General features: G+C 46.5%; 1 protein-coding gene across 2 annotated transcripts in view; it reads left to right on the top strand.

Annotated features, from left to right (window-relative positions):
* The window catches only part of LOC109863836 (CUGBP Elav-like family member 4), a 596,712-nt gene that overhangs the window by 39,471 nt on the left and 542,388 nt on the right, over positions 1–14,853 (top strand). Inside the window, exon 1 of one of the 2 annotated variants that reach the window (XM_020444442.1) lies at positions 213–275. The exons of the other annotated variant lie outside the window; for it this stretch is intronic. The gene's annotated coding sequence lies outside the window, so the exon portion shown is untranslated. Of the gene's footprint in view, positions 1–212; positions 276–14,853 lie in introns of those variants that run through there. 2 annotated transcript variants of the gene reach the window in all.

Raw genomic sequence — 14,853 nt, 5'->3', positions numbered from 1 at the left:
TCGCGATTCCGTTGAAGGGAACGACGAGGACTTGTGAAGAACGACGACGACCGACGACGACGACGACAACGACGACGACGACGACGACGACGACGACGACGACGACGACGACTGTGCCGACTGCGGAATCGAACGACGTACGGGAGTTTCATTCGTGGCTTGCAGATTCTTCGTAGAACTCCCGGGATCCGCAAACACGCGGAATCAAGCAGGCAGCGTGGAGCCCTCGGCGATCGTGTGGCCGCGCGCCGCGGACCTTTATCTTTATCAGCCAGGTATTGAACGAGATCAAGTTAAAACCCCCTTCGTGATTGATAATTTATTGCGTATGCGATACATGTGCTACTCACACGCGACGTGTGTCATGTAACGTGTTATATTATTACACACACATATTATTACGTATATTTTTCATACGAAGGTTAGAGAGAGAACATAATTTTTTTTTTTTTTTTTTATACTCGGTGAAGATTAAAAGTACGCCAGATGCATTTTTGTCACGTTTCGAACTACTTACCGAGATAAATATAGTGTTTGAAAAAATGTAAAGTGTTGTAAGCCACCTGTGATAAAAATAATTACGCGTCACGTGTATTAATCGCGCAAGTATTTTTTTTTTTTTTTCGCACCGTTTTCGCAGAATCTCTCGGTTGAATTTACGTGCTTAAAATGACAGCGGGACCATTTTTACTTTTTCGCGAGAGAAACTGCTTCGCATCGCTCGTCCCCGTGTATATCTATTTATGAAGGGCACGAAGGATGGAAATGAAAAGAGATAAGTTATTGCGTAGATACTTGACACGATTTATGCTCCGCGGGCTATCCTCGTTTTAATATCCGCCGGCTCGCGCACGAATTTTACATTTTCTACCTCCACAATTTTACATGACGGCGCGAGCCTCCGAAAAAAGATGGCGAAGAACTTCTCGCGGTATGTCGGCCCATTCTTCAGTGACTGCAGCTGCGAGCTTTCGCCGCTTCGCGGGTGCATTCTTGCACCGCCGTCTGCGGGAGCATATTCCAAGTATGCTCAATAAGATTCATATCCGGTGACAAAAGGTGCGCTATTTCTCCGTGACATCGCGTGCTTTGAGCGTTCTTTAGCGAAACGCGTATTTTTCACGAGTCAAACTGCTCGCGCGCGAGCGCTACCTCAGCGAGATTCATCGATCGCTATTTAATGTAATGACAATCGCGCGGATGACATTTTCAGTAACATATGTATAATATATTTTGAGCGTCGAGCAAAACCATTTTTTTTGATCGCTCTAATGACACATCAATGACATATCAATTGTCAGAGCTATCTTTCCGCGTGTATATAAACTCGTCAGATTGAACGTCAAACTCGTGTTCCGAGAGAAAAGTGGTTAGCGCGAGCTCGGGGATATAAAAGTTTAAAGGTTACCAGTTTTCGGTCAGATCCGAACGACAGTAGCGAGCTATCTCTTTCTCGGTTTTGAAGTGGCGCGGGTTTCGAGGATTTTTCCCGACGACGCGCGAGAGTTATATATCCGCGCGGTGGATATTGCGCAAAGAAGACCGGGAGGGGGAATCGGGCGCGACAAAGGTCGATTAAATTTTCGCCGTTTTTTCGTCGAGTTGTCGTACGCCACACCCGGTGGGCGCACTTGAGTTTTGGTTTTGGCAGCGCCTCCGACAGTGTTTCCCTATATTTGCAATCGAGGCAGGTTACAGCCTGACCCGAATCCTTAAGCCAGACCACGGTCACGGGATGGCTCGGCGAGCAGGCACGTAGTAACCTACACGCCAGGCTGTGCCAGGAGCGTTTTTCTTCCTTCCTCCTTTTCCTCCGGCGCAGCTTATTCCCTTCTTTTCCGCGGCCCTCGTCTGAGAAACTTTGCCTTCGACCGGTCTTGCTCTGCGCTTCTCTCGCGCAAGAGGATCCCCGACTCGATATAAAAGCAGTCGAATCTAGATATTATATGAGCCAAAGGAAAAAAGTTTTGGAGCAAGTTTGGAATAAAACGTATCGAATGAAATTCTGCGTGCTCTCTCTCTCTCTCTCTCTCTCTCTCTCTCTCTCTCTCTCTCTTTCTCTCTCTCTTGCAGAAATTTCTTCCTGTGTATTAAAATTTGCACTTCAATCACTCGCTTAAAATTTCGCGGAAGAATTAAAACTTGAGTTAAATGAAGCGGAGGGAGAAGAGGACATTGAATCGCGCGCGATAAATGCGGTAAATTTACACCGATCTTATTCTTTCATTAATTCCACGAAATCAGAAGACATTTGCACTACGTGAGGTCACAAAATATCAAATAATACGCTCCGCACTGGCGGAGAAAATCTAATCTAATTCCGTGTTCTCCCTCTATTCTATCTCTTTCTCTCTCTCTCTCTCTCTTTCTTTATCGGGACTGTTAAATTGGTTTTTCTTTTTGGTGTAACGCGTATCCCACCGCAATACTTGAAGGGATCTTCAGTATTCCGGACGCATTTCCGACGCGATGTTGGTAAAGAGTCGCACTTGTTGGCGTCCAGGGACATTGGACGTGGAACACCACGAAGAACCCGGTAGTGAGAACGTAGTAGTGGTAGAGGGCGAGGATCGCACTCGGAGGGACACTGGAAAGCGAAGCGAGTGCGCGGTGGTCAGCCTGGAGGGTCTCTTGGGAGATTTCTGGACCGCAGTCCTAAATCAGGTTTCATTCCCCCGGCGAGTCCGGCACCTCGAACCCTTTCTCTCTCTCTCTCTCTATATATATATATATATATATATATATATATATATATATATATACACATACATACATATATATATATCTCTCTCTCTTTCTTTCTCTGTTTCTGTCTCTTTTTCTCTCGTCGAACCTGCGATATAGCGAACAAAGGGAACAAGATGACTCGCTACAACTTCTTTGCTTTTTTTTTTTCTACGCCCGGCAATTTTCCTCTACGTGCCGAGTAGCGTCAAACGCGGAAGACGGAGAATAACCCCGAAATGAGAAAATACTCAAACGCCACGAAATACACGTGCGACGATCATCCCCCACATCGTTTCGGTTCAATTTTTCGAAATGGACCGAGAACGGAATGCCATTTTCGCGAACTAACCTTTGTCACGGTATTATCTCGCGTGTGAATGCGCAAAGTCGAACGTAATGAGAGCGTCGCTGTAGCGAGGGGATGATCGTTCGACCGGAAGATCTGTACTAGGCACATGCATTATCGCAAACGATATCGCCGTAGCCCAGGCGCGAGTTACACGTATACACACACACACACATACACAAGCTTTATACGTTCCAAGACACGTGCGCGTAAGATAGCGAGAACACGCTCGGGTTACGAGACATCGCACGAACGAAGAGAGGCAATTTCTCGTCTTGTGCAAATAACTTCCTCGATCTTCCTCGGTCTTATCGACAGCTTTGCACGAGGTAGAGAGTTAAAATCCTTTGCGCACATTAATATATTTTTCTACACACACATACACATAAAAGTTATTTCGGTTTGTCGGTTTGAATTTATCAAGATTGGCTAATGATGATCGAAATTAAAGTATGATCGAAACGTTCCACTAAACAACACTTTCTACGATTTTTTACACCACTCCTACCCGTGGACAAGATCAGGCTACAAGGTCGAATTTACATTCGGTGAAAAGTTATTTTGCGTGTCTTTTCTAGTTTTGCTTTCGATAGCCGATCGATCGTGTTTTTATTTCCCATATTGTGCGACAATGGATACTTTACATCAAAATTCGCGATTAATACGGAAAATAAATAAATTGATAGAAGAAATAAGAAGCGCGAAAAGAGAGCGAGACGGACGAATTAATTAAATTTTGTTACGCTCAAAAGAGACGTTGCTGAATACGGACTGCTGCAGCGCCGCGAGATAGCAATTTTCGTAACTCACAGAGAACAATTCTCGGCATGCGTGTGTCAAAGTGTTCTCTCACGTATGCTCGCAAACTGCCAGCGCGCGTATATATCCGCGGGCACGAGCAAGAACCGAGGACCGCCTTTGTACTATTACGGCCGGAACATTACAGAAAGAGATTCTCGCGCGCTTCCTCTGCGTCGCGGTTGCGCCCGTTCTCTCTCTCTCTCTTTCTCTCTGTCTCTCTGTATGCAACGCGACGGCGACCTACGCCGTTACGCCCGTAAACATAGATCAAGCTCAACAATGGGGCCCCGCCGGTAAACGTATTGACATTTTATACTTCCCCACCGGCACACGCTGACTGGCTGCCTCCGCGTACACGTCGGTGTGTTACTCAAACCGCGATACGGGGGACAAACTGCAGGATACCGTCTGTCCTCGCCGCGCGCGATTCTACGCACGACGAGATGCTAATGGACGAGAACGATACGGGGCGGGATTTATATATCGCGAATGATCGCGATATCGAGAAGACGCGTCCGAAACGTGTTGAAACATTAATTCACGTTTGCTGCTCGTGGAAAGGGAGAGGAAAATTACAGGAAAGAACGGACGGGGGAATAGATGAAATAAAATCCGTGTGACCTTTTTAAAAATATAAATCTACGCGCTCTCTGCGCTTTGCCTCTGAAAAATATGCATATTTCTACGTTTAATCTTGGCGATATTTTTTAATCAAGGAGTGACATTTTTGGAACACTCTTTCTGCGATTACATCTTTCATGTCGCGTATTATTATGGTCGAGCGTGGTCGATTTAATTGCACGTAGACATGAAAGCTCACGGTCTAATCAATTGGACACTTCGCGCCATTATTTTGCGTAAATGACGTTAAATCGGATTGATAGCCGATAATCCTCCCTCCTCCTTCCTCCCAGTACCTCTCGACGCGACGAGGAGGGAGGGAGGGAGATGATACTACGAACGGTTGTTAGCTCGAATCTAAACCATATGGCTGATATTGGGTTAATATGGTGAAAGTTCTCGCGGAGGGAACTTCTCATAGAAGTGTGTTACGGGAACACAAGCGACGTCTGAACGTAAACGCCGCGTTCTACTTAGGAAGCGCGATATTAAAGCGAGTAGATAAAGACGGCGTAGAATCAGACACGGCACACGTATCAGCGCGCGTCTCTTCAACTTCGGCGTCTCTTCTTGAGAATGATTTGTTTTTTCTTTTTCTTTTGTAACTTTGTGTGTGTGTTTTTTTTTTTTTTTTTTTTTTTTTTTATACATCTTGGAAGAATCTTCATCTCTCCGGAGTGTCACAAAGAGTTGTTTCCGAAACGTTGTCTGTGTAGAGAACGTTTCCTTTTCCTTCTCGGGATTTAATACAAGACTTCAAATATTACCGGTAGGTTTTTTCTTTTCGTTTTCTTCTCTTGGTCGCGGAGCAAGTTCTTGCCGCAAATGAGATGTTTGTTCGGAATATCATCATCCTCTTACATGTAAAATCTACATTATCACGCGAACGTTACACCTGATTGCCAATATGTCGCGAACGCTGGCTCGAGATTGCGTCATTACAAGCCCTTTTAGTCCCGGGCACGGAAGGAAAGTAACCCCAGCGCTCTAAGGGGAGGATTAAATATTTATCACAGTCACGCGCGCGGCGCATTGTTCACGCTAGAATGCCCTTCTCGGGCATGGTGTTATTTCTTTGGCGGACTTAATTCAGAAATAACGGGATCAACAAATGTTGTTGTTGGGGGAGTGTGTGTCCGTGTGTTATTTAATTCGCGAAGTTTTTTTTTTCCACGAGCTCTCTGCAATTTCACATCTCTTTGATAGAAGGAAGATACGTGTTTGTGTGAAAAACTTTGAGACGTCGCACGTACGGCAGCGGGGCAGCGTTATATATCTCGGAAAAAGCCAGGTAGAGATTGAAAAGCAGAACGAACGAAGAGAGTGGGGGGGAGGAGGAGGGAGGTGGCGAGTCTCTTATCCGCGCAGACACGCGCGAGAGCCTCTCACACACATCAAAAGCAATTTATACGATTATATGCACGACGCTTTGAATGCACCCTAATCAAATAAGCCCCGTGCTACGTCGTCGTACTGCGACGCGGAAAATGACGAGAAACACTGAAGATGCTCGTAAATCGACTCGCTTTCAAACGCGCCGGCTGCGAAAAATTTTTCTCTCTCTCTCTCTCTCTCTCACGTGATCCGCGACGCGATGCATATGTAAGCGCGACGACGAACAGATTACGTTGTTCTTTTGTCTCTCAATGCCAATACGAAAAAAGCGCGCGCGCAAGCGCGAAAAAATAGCGTTTGTATTTCATCGTCATTTCTTAAGAGAAGCGATATTCTCGCAAGACCAACCCGATATTACGGGTTACTTTCTCACGCGCGACGTGAATATTCAAAGGTATTTAAAGAAGCATTTGCTTGCGAAACACTCCGCGCGAGTCTCAATGTTTTTGTGAGTCTGGTTTTATTTGAGAAATATTGTAAAAATTCACGAGCGCCGAACGAAAAAACACGAAGATTAGTCGAAGAGTTGGTTTTAATTCATCTCGTCTTGTAAAACATTCGCGACGAATAGGAGGACTTAGTTTCTCGCGGCGATATGCGTCGTTTGTTGCGACGTGACGGAAATGTGTGCGTGGGGATGATAATATTAATATCCCGGAATTTCGGGGGATGACACATCGCGCATTATACCGGAGCCGACCGTAAAACTGTGACAACGGCAGGTGACGGAGGAAAGTTTTCTTCACGCCGTGTGGCCCTTCAGCTGTTCACGTCGGATCCGTTTACGCCGGTCGTGGAAAATGTTTTCGAATACCGCAAGTTGAAATAGGCTGCCGTCGACGGTGGAAACGGTGCCAAAATCTCAAGAGAAACGCGCCCGCTGTTCCTCCTCCTTTGGCTCGACGTATCCTCCCTTTCCGACCACCTCCTCTTTCAACCTTTCTCCTCTCCCCCTCCTCTCTCCCCCATTGCCTTCCTCTCGGCGCCTCGCTTTGTTATGTTAATTGTTTCAAACTCGGGGCATCATCGCCACGTTTATTTTCCATTCTCGTCGCCTTTCTGCTTCCCTTCCGCGCGCAGCACATACTCGCCAATCTCCCCCCGTCCGCACAAAGCCTCGTTTTCGTCCCTGAGCTATTGAGCCACGAAGAATGCGGCCTTTGTTGAGGCAACATCATCCTCCTTTCGGATATCACTTCTGATGGTCGTTTAATCATATTTCATTTCTTGGAAAAATATCATCTTTCTTTTATGTGTTTTATTAAAATGTGATTTATGCGGATTTTTGCCGTGTTGGGGCTTCGCGTTTACTTTGCGCGAAGAAAATTACGTAAATCAGGAATCTTCTTGCGATGCTATACGTCTAAAAAAAAAAAGATAAAAAAGAAAGCTCGTTCGCGCAAGCGCGCGTTCCGATCTGATTTCGTTTCGTGTAATTTTCCCCCATTTTCGTATCTCTCATCCGTTTTCCGAGAGTTATGCCGCGCGCGGCGCGGATCCGTGATACTTCATATATTTTAATGCCCACACCAGTGGAATGCGTACGAAACATTTATTACAGTTTTAATTAAACGCAAATTATAGCATTCCATACATACTTGATGGTAGTCCGGTTGCCACGCGGAACACGCCTGATGCATTCAGCGTGGCGTTGCATGGCGTCCGGCATTCCCGATGGTTTTCTGTTTCAAATATCGCATAAGCCGACTGCATATCCTCTGGGAAGCTTTGCCGCGCGAACTTTTTGTAACACCTCGACGTCGCACTTTTTTTGTTTGTTTGGTTTTTATTCGCGTCGAAAAAAAAACGGTTGATTCGAGCGGACACGCGCGCGCGCTCCCCATTAGTTTTATCAATAATAAATCTTAATCTCATATGTATAGGTATGTGTGATATCGATAAAGTAATATTCACCCCGAATAAACCGCAAATATATCAAAGGAATTTCTGTGTGTAGCACTCTATAATATTTTATGTACGCAAAATATGCCGGTAATAGGTCTTTCATCTTTGAATAGGCATACCTCGATATCTTTACATATATAGGAAGGCCTCGGTCCGCGGTATGTGGACTACGAGAGGTATTTACGTCGCGGCCATAAATTCAAACGACGTCTCAAAATGAGGTTAGAAATACGCCGAGACCGTTTTCACATGCATGCCGTTTTTCCTTTCGCGTGGAAACCGTTTGATTATTTCTTTCGGTCGAGAAATCCCCTATTGGATGCTACTTTAAGCGGCAACGTAGGAGACGGATATAATTTTTTTATATGTGTTGAAATTTTATTTGATTCAATTTCCTGTGACATCTTGTTACTGAAGAAAATTCGATTTGACTCTAACATTTGAGTAAACTACGTTTTTTATACACAGACACATACAATATTAATTAGTTCTCGTATTTATAACCTTATCTTTCTTTATTTATAATTTTGTAATTTATTATAGAAGAGAATCTATAATTGTGACACAATAACGTAATTAAACTTTCTGAGAGAGATTCGTTATTAATGTAAAATTCCAAAATAACTAAATAAGACGATTTGTCGCAAGACGGATAGATTTAATAGCATCGCAATCTGAGACGAAGACAAGACTTCTTCGTATTATGTAACTACGCTCGTCGTCGTTTAGCAAAATACACGAAGCTCAGGTGCGCTCATTCCTGTTGCTCGTCGTCTCGTTAATTCAAATTCTGGCTTCTTGGATGGAAGTGTGCCGTAATTTGAAAGCTTCGTAACGGGCTTACGGAGCCCCGGTAAGGTGGTACTGTTCGGTCAGCCGGCTGTGCTTCCCCAGCCCTTCTACTGACAAGGTCACGCCGTCTCGCTTCGGGCCTCTCTTTCTACGTTCTGCTCTCGCTCCCTCTCTCCCGCTCGCCTTCCCGCGTCGTTATCGGGAGGAGCGAGGGTAGCACAAGCAACTCCTTTGGCCTTTCCCGTAAGGGGTGACCGCAGGATCTCGGGCGAACTATCGACTTGGCTGCGCCTGTACAAGGAGAGAAGGGTAGAGGAAGACCCGGGGTTTGGTTGGTAGTCTGATGTTGTGTAACGGACGGCCTGGCCAACACCAAAGATGTCAGCGCGGCATAATATTATCCTAGATGCCTTGCAGTTCGGAATTTACTCCGAGATACATAAGCCCCGTGGTTAGCTAATACCGGGGACTGCTGCTCCGGCCTTTACATCCTCGAAGTTGCTCGCTTGTATTTAGTTCCCTTCTTCCCTCCCTCTCCACCCCTGTTTCCCCTGTCGTTGATGTTCGACTATCCTCCGGAGTAATCGATCTCGTGCGTTGGGGCAAAACGTAAAAATAAAAACCTAAAAAAAAAAAGAGAGAAACAGCTCAACTCGAATCTTTCGTGACTGGTCGCGATGTTACGTGTCGTACGGGATTTAGTGCGTATATATCGCGCGAAAGGGGATGTAATATCGATTCTCTTCTTGAGTTCGAGTGAAATTGCCGTCGAGAGATGTAACTGGGTTCTGTATGTACGTAGATCTGGGGCCGAAAGGATGAGATTTTTAGTGTTAGAGGATAAAACTGCGAATTATATTGGAAAGAAACGAGAATGCGGGTTTGTTTCGAAGCGACGTGTCGGGCGCGAGGGTGCGCAGGGACGTATTATCTCTCGCCCGCAGTTCAATAGAACGGACCGAAACAAAGGGGGCCACCCGAGCAAAATAATGCCGACGTTCAGGGGACCAGAAACTGAACTGAGAAAAGGGATCTTGGGTGCCTATTGTGCACAGACGCGTAGATATTTATAGATGGTGCACAACGCGCGTGTTGGTAAAGCGCGCGTGAGCTCGTGTGAGTGGAAAATGAGGAGGAGATTACTACGTGAAGATGGTGGTCGTTCGCGACGAGTGGAAACAATGGAAGAAATAAAATAAGGCTCGAAATAAACGGGATAAGGCAATCGCGAAGGGGACGAAGGGAGAAAAGAAGAGAGATCTCGAAGAGGATCGGAACTCGGTTTCTCTAGTTGAGACAAAACGAGAAGAAACGGGAGCAAGAGTTTAAGCACGGGGGGGAGAGAGAGAGTTTGAATCGGTAGGCGGGCGGAAAGAGCTTAGATCACTCTCGCCGTGTGCTTGAGCTTTCTCTTATCGCGAACCGAGATATTATCTCGTAGAAAGGCGAGAATAATTCTCCGCCGCGTGTAAACTCCCCTTCTAATTCACTTGAATCGGCAACAAGCAACATGCGCATCGATTGCACGAATTGAATCGTTACTCCCAAACATTACTTACGAATCAAGGTGCGCGACTGCAAGTGGCGAACACGGTTTACGTGCCGTGGCGCTTTGCTTTCAATTCCACTTTCAAACTTTTCCACCCACCAAGCCGGCTCGCTCTCTCAAACAAACCGGTGTACCGAACCGCCTATTTGTTTCTCGACGGGACACGACATTCGTGCAGCACGTTTTAATGCGGCAACGAGATATTCTCGGGCGGTGCACGCTTTCGACTTCATTATCATTATCATTGTCAACGCATTGTAATCACAACGTATCTCCCCGTATGCTATGTTTGTCGAAGTCTCTTGCAATCATCACGTTGTTATGATTAATTGAAAATTATTTCCAATATATCTACCTCATTGTTTGAGATCGAGTATTTTACGAGAATTTCTGTATAATTATTACTTGTTTTGTGTTAATTTTGTAAGCGAGAAGATATATTTTATTTGCGGATGTGCGAGTGTGAGTTGAAAGAATAATTGCGCGTAGAGATAGGAAGACGATATAAACGTTGAAGGACACGTGCGAGAGTAAAGCCGGACAACGACCCCGGCGGTCTCCCCATAAGCTCACCTCCTCCATCTCTCTCTCTCTCTCTCTCTCACTCTCCCTGTCTTTCTCTCTTCCCTCCCTTACTCACGTCACTGACATAACCACCCTTGGCTCCGATCAATCTGGCGTCCTCTCTGCCATCGTCGCCTTCAGTTTCCGCTGTGTACTATTCTGTGTACGACCGAGGCAAAGAGCCGTCGTACATCAATGTGTCCCGAATCTACTGCGATGATCAACCGTCAAAATCGGTGATCTGCGAGCGTCGTTCCCGTCTGTTTACGAAATCGATGACGGATAGTTAGGGTCGGTCGAAGATATTACCAAGGACATCCGTCTAAACTACCTATAGATATGTATATACACGCCGTAGGTTTCTGGAGTAGGACTGGTGACGTCAGCTTAATCATCCTCGACGTGGTGCTTTATCGATGGCTGGAGATGTGTGTGATTGTTGCAAACAAGAACCCGATGCGTGTGTGTGGTTAACACAATAGTTACCAAGTTTAGCGATACAACATCAACATCGTAACAATATTATTGCGTATTTAAAATTCGACGTGTTCTCTTAATCTCTCGACGATTTTCTGGGAACGTTTTGCAATAGTTCTCGTACAGTTTAATAGATACATCTCGCTGTAATAATACACGACAAGAATTTCATTTCCTCGCTTTCGGAGCAATTTCTCAGTAGATCGAGTCTACAATTAAAACCACAAGATATCGTATATTCCCCACCCCGGGTTTCTCCGCCGCCCACAATTCTTCGATAATGTCTTCGAAGTGCGATCGTTCGTTCTCCCGGACTGGCGAGATACTCGACAAAAATTCGTCCGGTCGTGAGCGCCGCCACGCGCTGCTCGCGCTAGCACGATAGAGCGCGATTTCATACGCGTTTGAAGTTGGTGCGAGGCCAGACCGACGTCGGGGAAAGGTTGGCTGGCCAGCCAGCCCGGCCTGCCGCAGTTGGCCGTCCGTGAACGGCAGCGAACGCTTTTTGGCCGGCGCGACCGGACAGAAATGTTGTTTAGCTTGATTGAACTTTCACGGTACCGTTGGGAAAGGGGGAGGGGTCGACTCTCAAAGCAGCGCCGCGCGATTCGGTCGGTGCCGCCAGCTATCCACCTGCATCAAACTCTGACCTCTCTTTCATTCGCCCTTCCCCGCTATGCATCCGGCCTCGTCTTAGTCTTTTTTTGTCGCGCGACCGCATTGTCGAAACCGCCGCGCAGTTCTCTTGACAACCTTGCAGCATCGATTACACTACCAGTGTTTTTCAATCCTCTTTTATTTCGAGAATCACTTTTAACAGACATGGTTTTTCTTCTGCAGAAGTTTCTTTTACATTTGTCTCGACAACAAATCACGTTATTTAAGTAGAATTGATGTTCTTGAAATGTTGTTATTTGATAAAAAAAAAAAAAAAAAACAAATATTGTTGCGTAACGCGCGCGTCTTACTCTCTTGTTCCCCCAACGAAATTGCAATGTCTTACTAAAAGTTCGGAATTGCAAAGAGCTCTTTCTCGAGCACGTAGCACCCCATCACGGCCAGAGTTCTCGATCCTTCACACGTGAATCGCATAACGCGCGATAAAGATCGGGATGAAGTTCGCCGAAAGCATCGAAGAGATAGATTCTTCGAAAGAGAGAGAGAGAGAGAGAGAGAGAAAGATAGAGAGAGAGACTTGATATTACTTCCACACTTCACGCATACGAAGTACGTAATCCGTAAGCGTGGAAGATGCATATCGAGCGAGCATCCCATCCCTCTCTCCCAACTGCGGCGGGAGGGAAACCGTCTCGGAGAGAAGCGTGTCTCGGTTTGCCGTGAGCGTGGCTATGGTAACCTTTGTCGTTAATACTATTTATCCCGGTATGCCATCCCACGCGGCCGTCCGCCTCTTGGCGGGTGCACGTTAACGCAAACGGCACGGAGACGCGGCTCGCCCAAGATCAACGGCATTCATATTGAACGAGGCGCGGGTTCTGAATATTCATGCCACCGTGTAGGGTGAACGTCGCCGACTGGAAAGGTGGCGACGGCGAAGGGGCGAGAAGGCGGACTTAGTCTCCGTCGTACAGAGGGGTAAAACGCGCCTTAATGCCTCGGTGATGTGAGCAAAACACGTCGCGCGGTTGCTACTCATACGATGCAAAGGATCCGCGTTCTACAACGTCGTACACAGCGTATCGCGAACGATACCGGCGCGTACGATAACCTTTTAACATTTATCTTTGCCGCGAAGGAAACTCGGAGCGGGGAATTAATTAATATAAATTGTTTTCTCTTTTATAGTTTGTCTTTCGGACACTTGTTTGTCGAAAAAAAATTCTCGCGAAAAATTGAGAGGCGTCTCTCTGTTTTTATAAACTCTCGCGGCAATTTCCGTAACACAATATTTATCTCTCTGTTCGAAATTTTTTCCTACGTTTTATATCTCACGTCACTTCGTCACTTTATCACATTCGACGCGTGCATATATATTGTGCAATATGTGTGCAGATACAATCGGCGCGATAGATGCGAGCGATAACTCAAGCCGCGAATTCTGGTCTATCTCGGATTCGAAAGAGAACGAACGTTCGCGTATACGAACACCCTTCGCGTGTCGTTATACGTCACCTTGCATGCACGCCCTGCTACAGAGGGTTCGAAATTATCTATTGATTTTGAATGGGTGGCCACTATGGCGGATTAGGCTGACCAGCAGGTTGCGGTGATTGAGGCTGTGTCTGGCCTTCTGCCCCGGCCGTCCGCCAGCTTTATCATGCGCTCCCACCATTGGCGCGGAACACGTGTAATCAGCCGCCGATCAGCCAAACATGAGGGTCCAAGCCGGCCGCATATTATTTTGCGGTCGACCGCTGGCTCTTACGATAGCAGACGCGAGAAAAATTTACTGCCTCGGGGAGAGGAGAGGAATCCGCTGGAAGAGAACAGCGGGCGCGATCAAATATCCCGCAGAACTTGAAGTTTTCCCGGGGTCGAGTTAGATTAAGTTGGAAACATATGGATACTCTATATGGAACTTTGTTACACGCGAGCACTTTAATCAGGAACTTTATCGAGCAAAACGTTTCCTCTTCCCCCCTCCTCTTCGCGAAATTGATCGCGCCGAAGATCTGTCCGTGTGTCGTCCGCGAGATCCGTCAAATTTTAATTCGAACCGCAATATAAAAATCGCGCGAGTACGAAAATCCAAATAATAATCGCGTATATATGTGATAAACTTGTTACAAACGCTCGTGTAAAAAAAAAAGGACAGAGCAAAGCGATTTATCAAAAATTATCTTCGTGATGTTATCGCGAATATAAGTTGAAGTTGCTCGGATAGACTCCTGTGAGCTGCGAAAGAACGGAGAGAAATGCATGGGTGGATGATGCCGCGAGAATCGTCCCGTGGAAGCGCGCGCGCGATCGGAGAGAGACGCGCGCGAAAGTCACACGGCGCGTGAACGAACACCGCACGTGAGATAAACGTTTCCCCGCCCAGCCGAGAACTGTCCGCTGATTTATTGAGCAAATTAAAGAACTTTCCAGTCGGCATTCCAAACTCTTCCCCGTCCTCGTTTTACAAAGTGGCTCTAATTAAAAGACTATAAAGAGTCAGCCGCCACGTAACAGTGGCGGAAGCTCACGTACGGCAGACGCAGGAGGGAACGGAGATTCGGTGGATGTGTGGGGGCGAGCGGAGTTCGAGGAGGGGGGGAGAGGGGGAGGTAGAGTGTCTGGGAAAGCACGAACGCTCCTTTCATGTCTGACCGTCGGTGTAACGGAGCTACGGGGATGGAAGGGTTGTTTAAGGATGGAATGGGGTAACGTTGATTCCTCAGCTCGCGGCTGCGATGGGAAATAAAAAAAAAAAAAAGAAAAAAAAGAGTCAGGCCGCGAGCAAACTGTGCGCACGTTAAGCGATCTCTCGAATTACTTTTACGTCGCTTTGAAAGTAACGATCGTGTAACAGGGATATCTATCTCTTGTTTAACCGTTAAGTTTTCGCGAGCGATGGCGGCACACGGTGAGTTAATCTCTGGCAAACGCGTTACCTCTGTTCTCTAAATCTCTCTCGTCCTCTTACGCGCGCGATAGTATTCGCCCCTTCGCGTATTTTCAAGATCGTTTCCTCGCTCGCGGCATATATCCTCGGGTCTACGGGCAAACTCGT

This window comes from Pseudomyrmex gracilis, unplaced genomic scaffold, assembly GCF_002006095.1.
Source record: "Pseudomyrmex gracilis isolate BER0280 unplaced genomic scaffold, ASM200609v1 scaffold_13, whole genome shotgun sequence".
Lineage (NCBI taxonomy): Eukaryota > Metazoa > Arthropoda > Insecta > Hymenoptera > Formicidae > Pseudomyrmex > Pseudomyrmex gracilis.
The sequence above is the reverse complement of the archived record's forward strand: the minus strand, read 5'-3'. Positions and strand labels throughout refer to the sequence as shown.